The sequence below is a fragment of the Phacochoerus africanus genome, chromosome 3 (genome assembly GCF_016906955.1).
Source record: "Phacochoerus africanus isolate WHEZ1 chromosome 3, ROS_Pafr_v1, whole genome shotgun sequence".
NCBI classification, from domain to species: Eukaryota; Metazoa; Chordata; class Mammalia; order Artiodactyla; family Suidae; genus Phacochoerus; species Phacochoerus africanus.
Window position 1 is genome coordinate 72,515,155 of NC_062546.1, and position 15,217 is coordinate 72,530,371.

Below are 15,217 nucleotides of genomic sequence, written 5' to 3' on the forward strand. Positions count from 1 at the left end.
TGACAATAAATGGCAGCTACTTAATTTATTTCTGCTGGCCCATGTCTTACTTTTCCTGTAAGAGCTGTGTAAAAGCATAGTCCTTTGATTGTACTGTAAATTGTACAGAGAGGAAGAGATACAGTACTCTTATTATTAAGTAATTTTGCTGTAGCATTTCCTTGACATGTCACCTCTCTGCCAAAGAACTCAAGGCATATTATACACACCATTTAACATTCCAAATAAATTCCTTTTTCCTCCTCACGGGAATCATGTCATCTTTTTTTCTTCTCTTAATCTTTTCTTTCTTTTTTTAATCTCCCCATCTCCACACTTTCTATCATGGATGAAGATATTTGCAATGTAGGGCAAAAAACTTGAACATAAACAGTAGAGAGAAACTATACTGGTCTCTACACTTCTAGTTTTTCATTTTAATGCTGCCAAAAAACATTGAAAGGATAGAAATTAATGACTATATCATATATATCCTTTACTATCCATCAAAGAATCAATCATTTATGAAATTAAGAAGCAATAAACATCTTCTGTATCTTCTCCCTCCCTCCTTCCCTTCTTTTCTCCTTCCCTTTCTTCCTTGCTTCCTTCCTTCTATTATAAGAAATATTTTGAGCATCTATATGTCAGGTATATGTTAGCTCTTGGAAATAAAAACATAAAAAACATAATCCTTACCTTCTAGCTTAGGTAGGTAGACACGTGGGAAGTGTACTGGTCTTGGTATCGAATCTGAGCCAAATCTTAGCTCTTTCACTTTATTTACTCTTTGATCTTAGACCTAGAGACCAAGGCAAATTCCATTTAAATTCCTCTTTCTTGGGAACGTAGAAAGTCATAATTCCCAGCAAACTTGCATTTATTTAGCATTGTATGCCTACTTCTGGCCAATGAATTATATGTAGAAATTATGTGTGTTCCTTCTGGAGCAGAATTTAAACCAGGGCAGATCCACTCCATCTCTGGCCACAGCCTCCTCTCTACCTCCTGCTCACAAATATGTGTGGTTTCACACTGGCTTCACTTCATCCAAGGACCTGGCTCTAGTGAATTCATGGCTTCCTCAAGTTGGAGCATCCCGCATTCCTGCTGCTGGTGGTGCCACTCGGCCGTGGACTAGAATGTCCACTTAGTCTGGAACCTGTACAAGTAAGGGTCGTAAACCCTAACTTTGGTGTGTTCTGAAGATTCCAGAGCCTTTACTCCAAGCATGACTTTTCTCATCTGCTCGACGATGTGCGGGGTTTGAGAGCCTTCTGGGCAAATAAGGTTTCCAGCAGCCACGTCTAGACCTGAAACACTTCAGCCACTTTAAAGTCTTTGGGAGCTCCCACCCAAGGTGCAATGTCATTCTGAACCCTCAGCCTCCCCATCTTAAGTGCATCTAAACCAATCTAGCTCAGACCTAGGCCTTTGTTTTTGTTTTTGTTTTTTTCCTTTCAATGAGACACTCTTAGGAAATTCTCCAGTTCTCTCCTTCCCAGCCTACAAGGCAGCCTCATGTTGAGGTGGTAAAGGAAAATGGAAACTACTTGGAAAATAACAAGAACCATTCTAAAGAGAAAAGCTGCCATGGACAGGTACCCAAACTGTGGATAATTTTGAATGATGGAGAAATAAACTGTATTTAGTTCTTTTGTAATTGCTTGTTAACTATAATATAACCTAACCTATTCTAACCAAAACAGACATCTTACCTCTCTGAGCCTCTTTTTCTTTACCACAAAACAGGGATTACATATTTGTTATCTATATGATGAAGTTACTGAGAAAATCAAGTAAGATTACTATCACACAACACACAAACTATTTAGGTCAGAATTCTATACTGGCTGGTTTTGTCTACTCTTGGATTCCAGAATTATATAACTCAAACAATTTCATCAGATTCGTTTGACCCTGGAATATGTCTATCACAACACCAGGAGATGTTGTTTAACTAAAGATTTTATAAAAATGAAGTGGTTTATTGAACATGATTAAAACTCACTCTCTGTAATGGGAAATTAGCACCAACATGAACAATGATATCTATCTTCTGTTTTTCTTCCTAAGGGCCTATGATCCTGTTACATGCTTTTCTGGTCTGGAGCTTCATGAGTGAGTTCCATATTCTCTATCCATAGCCTGCACCAAAATGTCCAATATTTACTTAAAAGTTTTTGTTGCTAAGCTTAGGTTTTGCTAGTGCACTTACTGAAACTACAGACTTTAAGAGCCAAGATTTTAAACATCTATTTTAATGGGAAATTTTTCTTCCTTCTAATAGTCTCTGCCAATTTAGGTTCTGGCGGTGTTTTCTGCCCACCTACCCTGAGAGCTGGGTCATGTTCTCTCTCTTGGCTTTCTCCTCCTCATGAGAAGCAGAATTCCATCCAGGTATTAAATGATATTTTAAAGTTCTCTTGATGGGAGTTTGTTTTGTTTGTAGTTAAAACTTAACCCTGGGCCAGTGCCACACCTCCCACCCTACAATACCACTTTTTAAAGTGACATCTTGAATTATACTGTTGAAATCTCCACAGTTTAGTTATGAGCCCTATACAAATGCAAATTTAAGTCAGAATTATAGATTTAACCTAGGATCTGTAATTCATTCAGTCACATAGTCATTCATTCATTCATTAGACATTTCTTGAATACCTACTATGTGCCAGGCCCTGTTCTAGGAACTAGAAGAGTGAATAGGGTGAGTAGCCATTTATGTCTCTGATGTCATTAAGTTTACAGTCAAGGAGTGGGAAACAGATGGTAAACATTAAACAGAGGATAACTTCAGATTATAAAAAGTGCAATGCATGGTAGACACTGAACATGGAGTGGGTGGCTATTTCAGAAAAGGTAGTTAGAAAACACCGCTTCTGAGCCTGTGATGATATTTAGCTTTAACCTGAATGGTGAGAGCAGAACTGTTTCTTCTTATTTGTTACTATAAGCATCATGCCATGGCTAGGATTTTTTAAGGGCTCATGGAAGTATTTTCAACCTAGAGAATGCTATTGGTGTTAATTTATGAAAAGAATACTGCAAAATTAACATCAATATTATTTATTTAAATGCATTCAAAATGTCTATTGTAACTAGTCAACTGCAACTCAACTGTTCTCATTTTCAGCAAATTCCATTTAATGTGAATATATTTTGATATATTTGATTTGATGTGCTTAGAACCCACAAAAAATCTCCTTGGCTGAGAAGAGCTAGCTATATGATGATCTTGGGGAGGAATATTATAGGCAGAGAATGTCTCAAAACAGAAGTGTATTTGGTGTGCTCCAGGAAGAGAAAGAGCGATGTGACTAGAAATTAGTGAGTGGGGGAGAGTGCTAGGAGCTGAGACTGGAAACAGATCATTTTCAGAATATGAAAGTTTTATGGGTAAATAAAATGGAGAATGATGCTTCTCAATACCTTTTTTTTTTTTTTCCTTGGTTCAGAGTTGTGGGTGTGAACATGTCCTGTGAGCATTTCTTTCGTTTTCAAATGCATTTGCCTTTGAGAAGTTAAGCTGTAGATAATGGATATTAGCTGTTTTCTTACATACTCTGGCTGTTCCTCTACATAGATTATTGCCTTGATGCCTTTGCTCATATTCTCAGACCCAATTAGTGCACTGTATTTCCATGTATCTACTGTTCATGGACCAAAGAAGAGCATCTCCTAGACTAACTAGCTTTATGATGGTAGATTCTTGACTTTCAGACCCAGTCTCAGTTATATTTGGCTTGTTTTGTTTTATTTCATGTCAACATGGCTGGTTCCCAGACTTAAGGGAGGGTTTCAGAGTCATGGGGAACTCGGAGGGAATTTGGACAGCCGTCGAAGGGAGAAGCCAGCCATCTCTTACTGCCTTGTCATGGGACCAATCTTTCACTCCAGAGCTTAATCTCACTGTGGTGGCTCCAAGGGCTGTGTCATTCACACTTATTTTATGACAATGTCCAGTGACCACCAAATGAGAAAAATAGCTTAAAATAATTGCTTTATCAGGTATGGTTCCAAACTTTCTTTTGTGCCGTCTGGGGGAGGAGGCTGGGACAGTTTTTTCATGCTTTGCCTGCCAAGTCACAGAACATCTTTGCTGCTTTCTTTTTCCCTTCAATTGTCATTGAAAATAACTAGTCATAATGCCTTTGTCAGCCCCGCCTGGCCTCAGCTCTGCGTAAATCATGCTCCCAGACAGGGCCCCTTGGTTTAGAGGTCCCATTGTGGGAGTGATTTAGGTAGAGGCGGGATCATGAATAAAGAACACTCACCCTCTTCTTCAGAGGCAGGGCGAGAGAGAGCCCGGGAGAGCCCTTCCCAAACATCTCTTTTCAGCACCAGTATTTGGCTAAGAGCTTTAATTTCATTAGACAAATGGGGGCTGGGTTTTTCCATGCATCTCAGCCTCCTTTTAATGTGTAAATTACATAGGATTTGCCACTCATTACAATGGTGATATGATTATTGGCCTCAAACAGACCACACTGCTCTGGCCCCCAGTGATAGGCCAGCTAAGAAGGGGCATGTGTGGGAAAAATTGGATAGCACATGTTTTCTGATCACAACCCTCAAGAGAATTGAATTCACAAATGTGAGGCTCCACTTGGTTTACATAGAATGCTTTGAGCAAGGTCAATTTCTGGGTAGATGGGACATTGATGTAGGGAATGAGGTAGTGATGGGGTGAGAGAGCTGCCTGGCGGCCAGAAGCAGTGGCCCAGGGGAAAGGTTTTTTGGGATTTGGAGACTAAAGACACAGGCTTGGCTGTTGGACTGAAGACAGTCACTCAACTTCTGTGAACTTCATTTTCCCCACTCACAAAATAGGGATCATGTCTCTGTGGTACTTGCAGGTTAGTAAAGAAGATCATTTCTTTGAAGCTCTGCTAGGGAATATCATGCTCATTGTCTCATTCATGCTCTATAATCACCCTCGGAGGCAGCGCTGGTGGAATACATTAAAGAAAGTTAGGTAAACTTCTGGAGTCTTTCTCCCTAAATTCTCCATGGGCAGAATTTTGTGAGAAATTTCACAGCTTGGAAAATGCTATATAGTATGCCTGCTCCCAAAGGCCCTAAGAAGCCCCTTATTTTTTAAAAATTTAATTTAATTTTTTTCTTTTGCTTTTTAGGGTCGGCCTCTTGGCATATGGAAGTTCCCAGGCTATGGGTTGAATTGGAGGTGCAGCTGCCGGCTTACACCACAGCCACAGCAACTCAGGGCTCGAGCCACATCTGCCACCTACTCCATAGCTCACGGCAATGCTGAATCCTTAACCCATTGAGTGGAGCCAGGGATTGAACCCATATCCTCGTGGATGCTAGGCGGGTTCATTACTGCTGAGCCACAATGGGAATGCCAATGAGAAGTCCCTTATTAAAATAGTTTTTGTCTGTTTTGTTCTTTAATCCAGAATTTCTGATGAGATCATCTTCCCTCCTCTCCTAACCAGTCTGTAAGTCCAACTGCCCAAGACCCAGGTCCTCCTTAGAGGCAGTGGCACTGGGGCTGGTTACTGACTTGGGGATGAAGGGGTAGTGGAAAATCTACAAGAAGAAAATCCCTATAAGAAGAATATGCTCTGCTTGGAAGGAACTGGCAGAAAAGACAATTTCTAAAGCAAATACTCGGTGAGTTCATAATCACAATGGGAGGCTCATCCTGGCAAAATCATGCTGCTATTCAGGCAGAGTAGGGGAGGAGTTTATGGTCCCCCACAAAGGAAACTTTGTCCTACAGTGATGGAATATATGACATTGTTTCTACTTTCTGACATTCTTTTATTCACTTTGTAATTTTTTACAAAGCCCAATATATTCCCCATATGTGATCTATATCATGCTAAAAATTTAGACTTTCAGCCACACAAGGCTATTGTCTTGGTAGATTCCTCACTAATCCAGACTTAAGCACTACTAGGTCATGAACGCTTTATCACTCATTTTGCTCATTTCCACCAGCACAAATTGACCAAAAGAATACTCTTTTACATTTGCTGAATGCTTTGTGTTACAAAGCACATGCATTTCTCAGAAATTTTGAGTCCTTTTTGACATTAGGTGAGAAAGATGACTGTAAATGTTTCTGAAGGATCAAAAACGTAGGCATATTTGCTGGGGAAGGGATTTCATTGGAAATTCTGGGTTAATAAACCAATGAAAATAGTTTCTTTTAACACAGGATGTCTCAGTGCTTTGAATGTGCATGGTGATTCTCTAAGGGTGTGATGAGGGCTGAGTGAGTGGTGAGAGCCTGGAACATCTTCCAAGCTACATATTTATCCGAACTCTATCAATGGAGCATTTTGGAAAGCAGTGGCTGCCTCTGAGAGTCCTCGTAAGAACCAACGAGGTATGTTTGTACCATTGACAAGCACAGTACACACATGGTAACGATTCAGTAGATGTTCTCCGTCAGCTGTAGGAATCAGGCAGGCCTTTGCCTCTCCACCTAGCACCCTTTCAGTGTGCCTTGTTTCGTACTCTAGCTGTGATGTGGGCTGGCTCCTTGGTCCCGGTTCTCTTCGTGGTTCCCCTCTGGGAATACAGACCAACTTATCTCCCCCGAGTCAGCTGGACCCTGACTTTCCCCTTTCCCCAGATCCTGCCAGGGGAGTGGGGCCAGACTACTTCTACTATTTTGTCCACTGACCTCTTTCAGTAACAACTCAGGCCCTCCTAGATGCTGAGAATGACTTTCCCCCAGGAAATGTGCTACCTTGTCTCACATTTTGATCAGATATGTCAGATATTCATGCAGGCTTGGATTGGTCTTAGGTTTACTGTCTCCGTAGGCAGCATAGAATGCCTGGCCCTGACTCTCCTGTCTCGGCTCACTTCATCCACACAACCCCCCCACCCCCACCTCCCTGCCAGGGAGCTCCCACTTTTCTGTATTTGGGAGAATAAATCCTATAAAACTCACTCTTTTGAGTGACTCCTGTCTAAAATCCTGGTTGCTTCCATAAGACTTGGTCTGAATTCATTCATGGGTAAGCTCTGAATGCCAGACTTTCTTCCAGCAAAAAAATAGCTTCTGACACAGAGATTCCTTAAAAAAACATCCTTCACTGCCTCCAACACCACTGGAAATGATCCAAGAGAAAATTTAAGGATGGAGACACTTCTATGACACTTGGAACAAAGGGCTGGATGCTAGAGGTGGGGTTATCTGTGGTTTGCCTGCAGGCTCCTCCAGAGAGTGGGGCTTCTTACAGATCTATCTCATGTTCATTGGCCTGACTATGATCTGCTCGCTGAGGCCATATGGGTGGAGGTGGCATCACTCCCCACCAGCAAATGTCAAGGATAAATATCCCAATATTTGGATTGTTATGCTGAGGCAAGTTCTAGAAAAAGGATGTCAGAGGAACATACCTGGGGATGGCAGTGAAATCACTAGAGGTTGCTATCATGGTAGATTCATGGAACATCAGATTAAAGGGATTGAAGTTTGGGCAGTTCTTTACATCATCTGGGCAGCAGATCTTCACATTTCATTTCTGTATCCAAACACTAAACAAACAGGTTTGTTTCAGGTAGAAAATTGATGGTGCTCATAACTGGAGGGATAACTCTTCACCCTCATAAAACATAAATTTTGATAATTCATTCATATTCTCTTAAAGTATTTGTGGTGAAGGATGTCTACTTGAGAGCTGTGGTTAAAGCCTTGGAACAAAACACAGCTAACCTACCCAGAGAGTAAACCTATGACCTTGGTCTTACCTTGTACAGAACCACACTAAGAGAAACAACTGAGTTTTTCCTACCTGCATTCTGAAAATTACAGTGCTTGTCAATTGTGAAGCGAGGCTGTCATTCTTTTCCCTAAACTATGGATGCCATTTTATAAATGCTCCATCAAAAGCTTTGAGGGAAATTATATAAAGCAAAATATTTTTATTTCATTATCTTTCCTGAGATCAATGAGTTTCACTTTCAATCTTACTACATTCTGAACTGCTGCAGATGGTGTAGGTGGCAAATATTACACATTTGGTAAGAAAACATCATGGATATAAATACCCTTGTCTTTTTTCTTCAGATCAGTGGAGAGCTTTAAGAACAGGATAAATACCCATCTGCCTGGAAAATTGCCTGGAGGCAGGGTGATGGACTAGATGTCTTACTTAGATTCCTTCCAACCCTCTGATTCAGAGCTCTTCACTGTTGCCAGGAAAGTTAGTTCTGGTGGGATTTGTCCAGGACTGCAGACCCTTCTGCCTGTGCAGACAAGGCCCGAAAATTTTTCATTAAGACTAGCTAAGAACAAGCTCTCCTTTTGATCTCCATAGAAATATGCTGCTTCTGAAAGGGTATCTGCTCCATTTACTTCACTTGAAGGTGTGGGGCTCTAATAAATGCCAAAAGGATGAACGTGAATAGATTTTGTTGGAAGTAGGGAAGGGTCCACCATTTCAGAGCCTCTGGCATCTTTGTGATTGATCCGTATTTAAGAGCCATTGCATAGCGCCTAAAGACATTACCTAAGCTCCCCTGCCAGGTGATGGCCTATTGTGATCACTATGGCTAACAGTTTGAAACTGTTGATGGTGCTTCTGCCTGAGCACGCGCTGTGGTGTCTCCAGAGGAAGTGGGAATCTCAGACACAGCTAAAATGTTCTCATTTACAATTGCAATGAGCAAAGAGACAGCCATAAACTTTTGTGTGGATGTATCTATGTATGTGCATGTTTATTTTTATTTAATTTTCAAAGCAAGCCATACTCTCCTTCAAACATTTTTAAGAAACCAGAAATGAAGACTGAAACAAAAATAATTCTAAATTTCCCAGCTCAGGAATCAGCACTGTTGACAGTATAGCTACAGTAGAAACTCAACTCTTGTGAGTAGACATACTGAGCCATTGAAAAACTGACATAGGAACACATCCCACCGTGGCCTCTAAGTTGCCCCTGAAAAATAGACATTCTAATGGAGACTTAAAGAGTCCAATTCAGAGTACTTTAATTTTTCTTCAATTTTTTGCTTGATGAGTAGTTTTTGCTTTCTCCAGTGTGCAAGCTGAAAGTTTCCAGAGGTGCTTTGTATCACTTCCTGGGTAGGGAAAGGATGAACACATTTATCATCCCCCCAACTTCCAGGAGCACCATCACTCCATTACTGTTCCATTTTTTGCTCCATCATATCCATTTCCATCTTCAGCACTGGCAGCAGGTTTATATCCAAACCCATCACCTTTCTTTTTCTCTTCAAGAATTTTTAAAAAAGAAATCATGTTTTCCTTTAAATAATTTTAATCACTTTGTTACTTGACTTGTAACAATCAAATTGTTTAGAGAAGTGGCTGCTGGTTGGCTGCCCAATTATATTTATACTCTGTGTAAATCGATACCTTCACACCAGTGCTGTACGCTTAATATTTCAAATTCACAATCAGCAATGCAATGAAGTTATGTTTTTTGGACTTTGAGTGCTTATGATTAGAAAAATCGCATATGCATAGTTAGAATTTTACTATTTTTCTCTCAACTACTCTTTCTAAGTCTGTGTGTGTGTGGTTGGAATTACTGGGTGTGTGGCGTATGTGTAGTTCCTGCATGTTAGATTAACTTAAAAGCTCTCAGTGGAATATTTTCCGAATTTGTTGCTAAAATCAATTATCTTATTTTTTGATTGACTGATTGATTGATTGTGGGCTGTTTGTCTCATCAAAAATAGATACATCTTAAGAGTAGGAACCTTTTTTGTGTGTTGTTCATTGTTATATCCTCCGCATCTACAATAAGTCCCAGGATATAATCTCAATATATATTAGCTTATTGAATAAATCATTGATGAAAATATTCGCTAGATATACATTTTTTTTTCCTGTTTTTTAGGGCCACACCATAGGCATATGGAAATTCCCAGGCTAGGGGTCGAATCGGAGCTAATTCTGCTGGCCTATGACATCAGAGACACATCTACAACCCACACCACAGCTCATAGCAATACCGGATCCTTAACCCACTGAGTGAGGCCAGGGATCGAACCTGCATCCTCATGGATCATAGTCAGGTTTGTTAACCGCCGAGCCACGAAGGGAACTCCCTAGATGTACGATTATTGATTGCTTAATATTTCCTAAGAGAGGTATAACCAAAGTATATTAACAATCCTTTTATTGTTGACATTAATATTATATCATATTTTTATTATCACAACCAATGTTCTGAGGAACAAAAATCTTGGCTTCTGGTTTTGGTTTTTCCTCAAGAATTGATTTTAGTAGTGGAATTACTAGGCCAAATGCTAAGAATTATGTATGGTTTATACAACTTAATAGATTTTGCCTACTTTCCCCCTCAAAACAGTAGTATGAAGTTTACAACCCACAAGCAATGAATGCTGAATATACATCTTAGCACATTCTTGCTTTAAGGAGTGATTTTTCCACTTTCTCAATTTTGGAATTAAAAGGAATTCCATTTCTATCATGGATATTAGTCAAGATATCTCTAGTTGCTGTAACAAAAACTCCCAAATCTTAACACAATAAAACTTTTTCTCTTGTTTGTGGCATAGTCTGATGTAGCTTGATGTGGCTGGGAATCTGTTCTCCAAGTGGAAACCTGGGAACTTGGGGATTTGAACTCCTTTAATCTACCATCACTGAGTAATTCACTTCCAGATGTGTGTGTGTGTGTGTGTATGTTTTCCGGCAGGGGTGGGGGGAGAGAAAGAGAGGGAGAGAGAGAGACTGTTTTATGGCCTGGCTAGAAGTGGAGTATATAATTCTGCCCATATTCCATTGGCTAGAACAGAGTCATATGGTATTATGTAGATGCAAGAAGGGCTGGGAAACTGAACCTTCCTGAATATCTGGTCAACAAATGCACTGTATCTTGAAACGGATTCTAAAAATATCTTCTTTCACTTTTTTAGATATCTGAAGAGTGTAGGGTGCCTCTTAGTAGAGCAGATGCCCCTAGTTCTGATCAAATGATCTACACAATCCATTTCCTATGACAGTGGCCAGCACTTGGCCAGCAGGATTTGCAAAATGAATATAAGCAAGTAGAACAAGCACAAGTCTTGTCAGGGATGTGGTTGCTTGTCCTGCCACTGAGGAGGAATGCTTTTTAATTTACCCACCTTTAAGGGTTCGCTTTTGGTGTCCTGGACTGATGCCAACATGGATAATTGCATTCTGTTGATCTAAAATCCCTCTGTAGTTTTCTCTGGATGAGCTAGCCTTCATTTCCCCCTCTACACATCGTAGCCTAGTGTTCCTGGCATTCAGTGATCAGTGATCCCTCTAGTCCACAAAGAAGCTGGTGACATTTCACCACCAGCAAAGTGATCCCTGGGTAAATATACAGAACCTGCAAATTTCTTTGGTTCTGTAAGCATAGAAAACTTACATTTAATGGGTTAGTGAAATTAGTGGCTTGAAACTCTAGGTGTTGGAAGAAATTAATAATCTTCTGTTGTTATAAATTTAACTCTAGAAATTAAAAAAAAATGATCTTCCCAAGACTAAGCAGTATCTTTTGACCCAGAAAATACACATATATTTTCTGTTACTAAATCTGAGCTATGGTGGTACCTTGAATAATATCTTTGGGATCTATACTATGGTATTCCATAGCAATATGTTTGCCCCTATCCAAAATTATAAACTCGTTTTCTCATAGATTTCAATAAATAGAAAAAAAAATTAGAGAATGACTTGTTTTATTTTCTTCCAGATATATTCATTTTACTAAGCAATCTACATCATCCCCAATTAAAAGCTTGTTTGTACTAAAATAGTAAGGGGCAGTATTAGTTTTCATCCAGAAATGAAATATTGCTTGATGGTGGGTGATTCTGTTAAAAATTGAAGGTCAATTTGCAGTTAAAGGATCTTTTAACAAAGTATCAGAATAATGTATTGCTCATTGGGGTGATGAAAACAGGAAAAAATATGGCTGTTGAGCAATTATTAAGGTTGAGCTTGAAACTTGTACAGCTCTTTTATTTTTGTCTGAAAACACATTTAAAAAAAAAAAACCACGCAAGCTTATTTCTGATTTACAAATTTCAAAGCTCCCATAGCCAAAGGAGGGAGATTTTTCTAACAGTAGGGGGTTATCCTATTAAAATTCATCATGATTCTCCTTACTGAAAGGAGTAAACAAGATTCAATTTTCTTTAGTAAAGAAGTTGGCCGAGATGCCAGTTGATCCGGGACAGACTAGATAGATTCGTATGAAACGTTTACAAAATAATTCAGAAGCGGAATCTATAATTTATGGGGAATTCTTTCCCTTTTCTTTTTCTTGAGCAGGGGGAGAGGGCGAGAGGAAATCTGTCTTAGGGAAGAAAAGGAAAGCCCCCTAGCACACACAAAAGGATTTTATAGCTTTTAATTCTGCTAAGCCACTGATACATGAAGATGCACAGTACTATAATTATCTGGCTAGATAGATGTAATTGTATCTATCAAACTAAATAGAACACTGTCAGATGACAGCCAAGATTGGATTGTCTTTAAGGGTCAGACAGAAGCCTAGAATGACCTCACCCCTCCCTTCTCACCAGGCCTGTTTTCCTAGTCTTTGATGGGGACCCATTTTGCTAGCCCTCTGAAAGCATATACAGTAACACTGTCTTTTGCTCTATGCCAACAGCCTCCCTCGAGAGCATGCTCAGTTTACTTGTGCCTGGGAGATTAAGCCTGCCCGGACCTCCCTTGTATTTGAAATGTATGCTATTGATATCAGTGCTTAGGCAGAATCAGGCTTCTGCAATGAACAGATCATGCCTGGCTCCATAAAGTCTACGTTGCATGGAGAGATGTATAGGCTGAGTGGAGAGGGGCCAAGTCAGGCTTTTGCTCTGGAAAACAAGTATTAGGTCATGAATTAGAGAGTTTGTTTCCTGGCCTGGTCCTTAATATTCAAGACATTCTCATGGGCTATATAAATAGATTTGAACTTCAGAGTGCTTTTACATTTGGTATATTAGCAGATCATTGTCATCCCATAGGTGCAAGCTGGGCTATCGGCATTAATGTTTCTCTGTGATGCTGGCTTTAAAACCAGCACACACACACCCACACACACCCACCCTTGCTCATTTATAAGCAGTTGGAATCTATTTTCATGGAGTTTCTCCAATCAGGATCATGTCCAAACCATTTTGTTTTTTTTTTGTTGTTGTTGTTTTTTTTTTTTTGAGCCTTCCATACTATATTTACTGTGTTTAGTGAAAAGCTGGATTCTCCTGGTGCTAAGTAGCAAACCCATGATGGTTGAAATATTCCACTAGTCCTGTCTCATTTATGGAAAGAGACAAAACACAGAGAAAGATGTGCGGCTATCAAGTACTATACTTCATTTCCCGATTCCGATAGGCGTTTTGGTCATTTTTCAGTAACTTGCTGCCACTAAGTCTTTCGATTTTTGTAGTTCCTGTCTCTGATGGGAACAAAGCTCTACTAGAGGCAGGTTTGCCTTGTGCCTTTTAGCATAAAAATGCCTGATACTTCTGCATATGCTCTGTGTTAAGCTTACCAGGTTAACGCCCTTCTGCTTGGGCTTTTGGAAAAGAGTCCCAAATTGTCACATGTAAAGGGACATTTCAGTGCTGATTTTTATTTCCATGAGATTAAAAGTGAAACATGTAACCACAAAGCTGGTTTATGTCATCCTCCTGTCGGAGCCAGCAGTCATGCCAAAAATTAGATATTTGATAGGTTTGTGAGAGAAACAGATGCAGAAAGATGCCATTCCCACAATTTAGTCTCCTTCTTATCTTTAAGCGAGAAAGAACATTCCAGAGGAAGAAAATCTATTTTATTGGCTTTAAAAAATAACAAAGAAAATGTAGAAATAAAAAAATGCTAATTTGAAACTGATGTCATTCTTGGGGACCTATAAACTGCAAATCAGTGTTTCTAACTTAAAAATAGTGGCCCAAGATATGCTTACTTGAGGTTTGCATTTATGCTGCATTTTTTTACCTCAGCTGTGGTGTTATAAGTGAGAGAAAGTATCTATGACATATATTCACATATAGTAAGTACTATGTGACTATAGCAAGAAAAAAAATAGAAAAGTATAAACCTCCAAAAGGTTAAAACATCCAAAAAGTATTCTCTCAGCTTTTTGGGGGGAAGCTTTTTGTGTCCCATTCTTTTTATTTAATTCTGCCAGCTGTCTGCTAAACAAATCTAGCCAGGTGGGGCTTACAACCCATGACTAAAAAACCACTAGTGCAGCTGTCCAGCTTGCCCGGAGGAAGAATTCAGACAAATGGCAGGAATGAAAAGATTGTTTTATTTTCAAGAAAGTAGCTACTGTACCTTCTTCAAGGTTCAGTGTTTGTTTGTTTGTTTTTTTCCGTTTGCTTAAGCTAATCCTTTTCTTCCTAAGGTTTTGTGGTAAAATAGAAAAATAGTGCCAAAAATAGTGTTAAAAATTTTTAGTGTATTTTTTAATAATGAGTTTAATTTATTATGATTTTCCCTGAAATAAAGGCTTTATTTTACATTGCAACCTTGTACTGAGTTGTCTTATTTTTTTTTTTCCTTTGAGAGTTACTGATTGCTAAATCTTTTTTTTTTTTCTTTCTTTCTTAGGTAGGAACAAGTTATTAGTGAACTGTGACTGAACTTTATTTCTAAATATCACATAATTAAATATGGAGCTATTTAAAGGTGAAGGTTGGCATGGCTTATGAGTGAGCAGAGGAACAGAACAGGCTTCTTTGCACTGCATCATCAGTCGACCTCAACTGTAAATTTCTAGTCAGCAAATGGGCGCCTCATTTGGTGCATCTGAGCAGAGGACGAAGAGGGCTGCGCTAAAAATGATAACATTGCCATCTGAGCTCCAGCTCCATTGATGACAGATCAATGAGTAAACCATTCAGCTATTTTCCCCGCTTCTTTGACATTTGTCAATTCAGTGCATTTCAATGTTTTCATCCAATCCATCCTGCCTAAAATTCTCACCTCATGAAAAAACTGCTAGAGTTATAGCTGGTTTCGGTCTTTGGTCCCAGCACCTGTTCTGGAGAGCTGACCCTCATCTTCAGGATTAAGACTCAACGCTGATTGTAGCCAGACTTTTACAACACTCCTTGGGGAAGTTCTTGGGGTGTCCTTCACAGAAGCAAACAGGAACTGGAAATCTTTGACAGGCAAAAGTAAAGTACTTCTTATGTCCATTCACCAGCTGTGATTTGTGTATAGGTTGAAAAGAGAATGAGAGTAAAAGAGAGAGTAAGAGTTTTCTTA

General features: G+C 39.5%; 1 pseudogene; it reads right to left on the reverse strand.

Annotated features, from left to right (window-relative positions):
* Positions 1–1,020: 1,020 nt before the first annotated feature.
* On the reverse strand, positions 1,021–1,373 carry LOC125122150 (developmental pluripotency-associated 5 protein-like; annotated as a pseudogene).
* Positions 1,374–15,217: the final 13,844 nt, after the last annotated feature.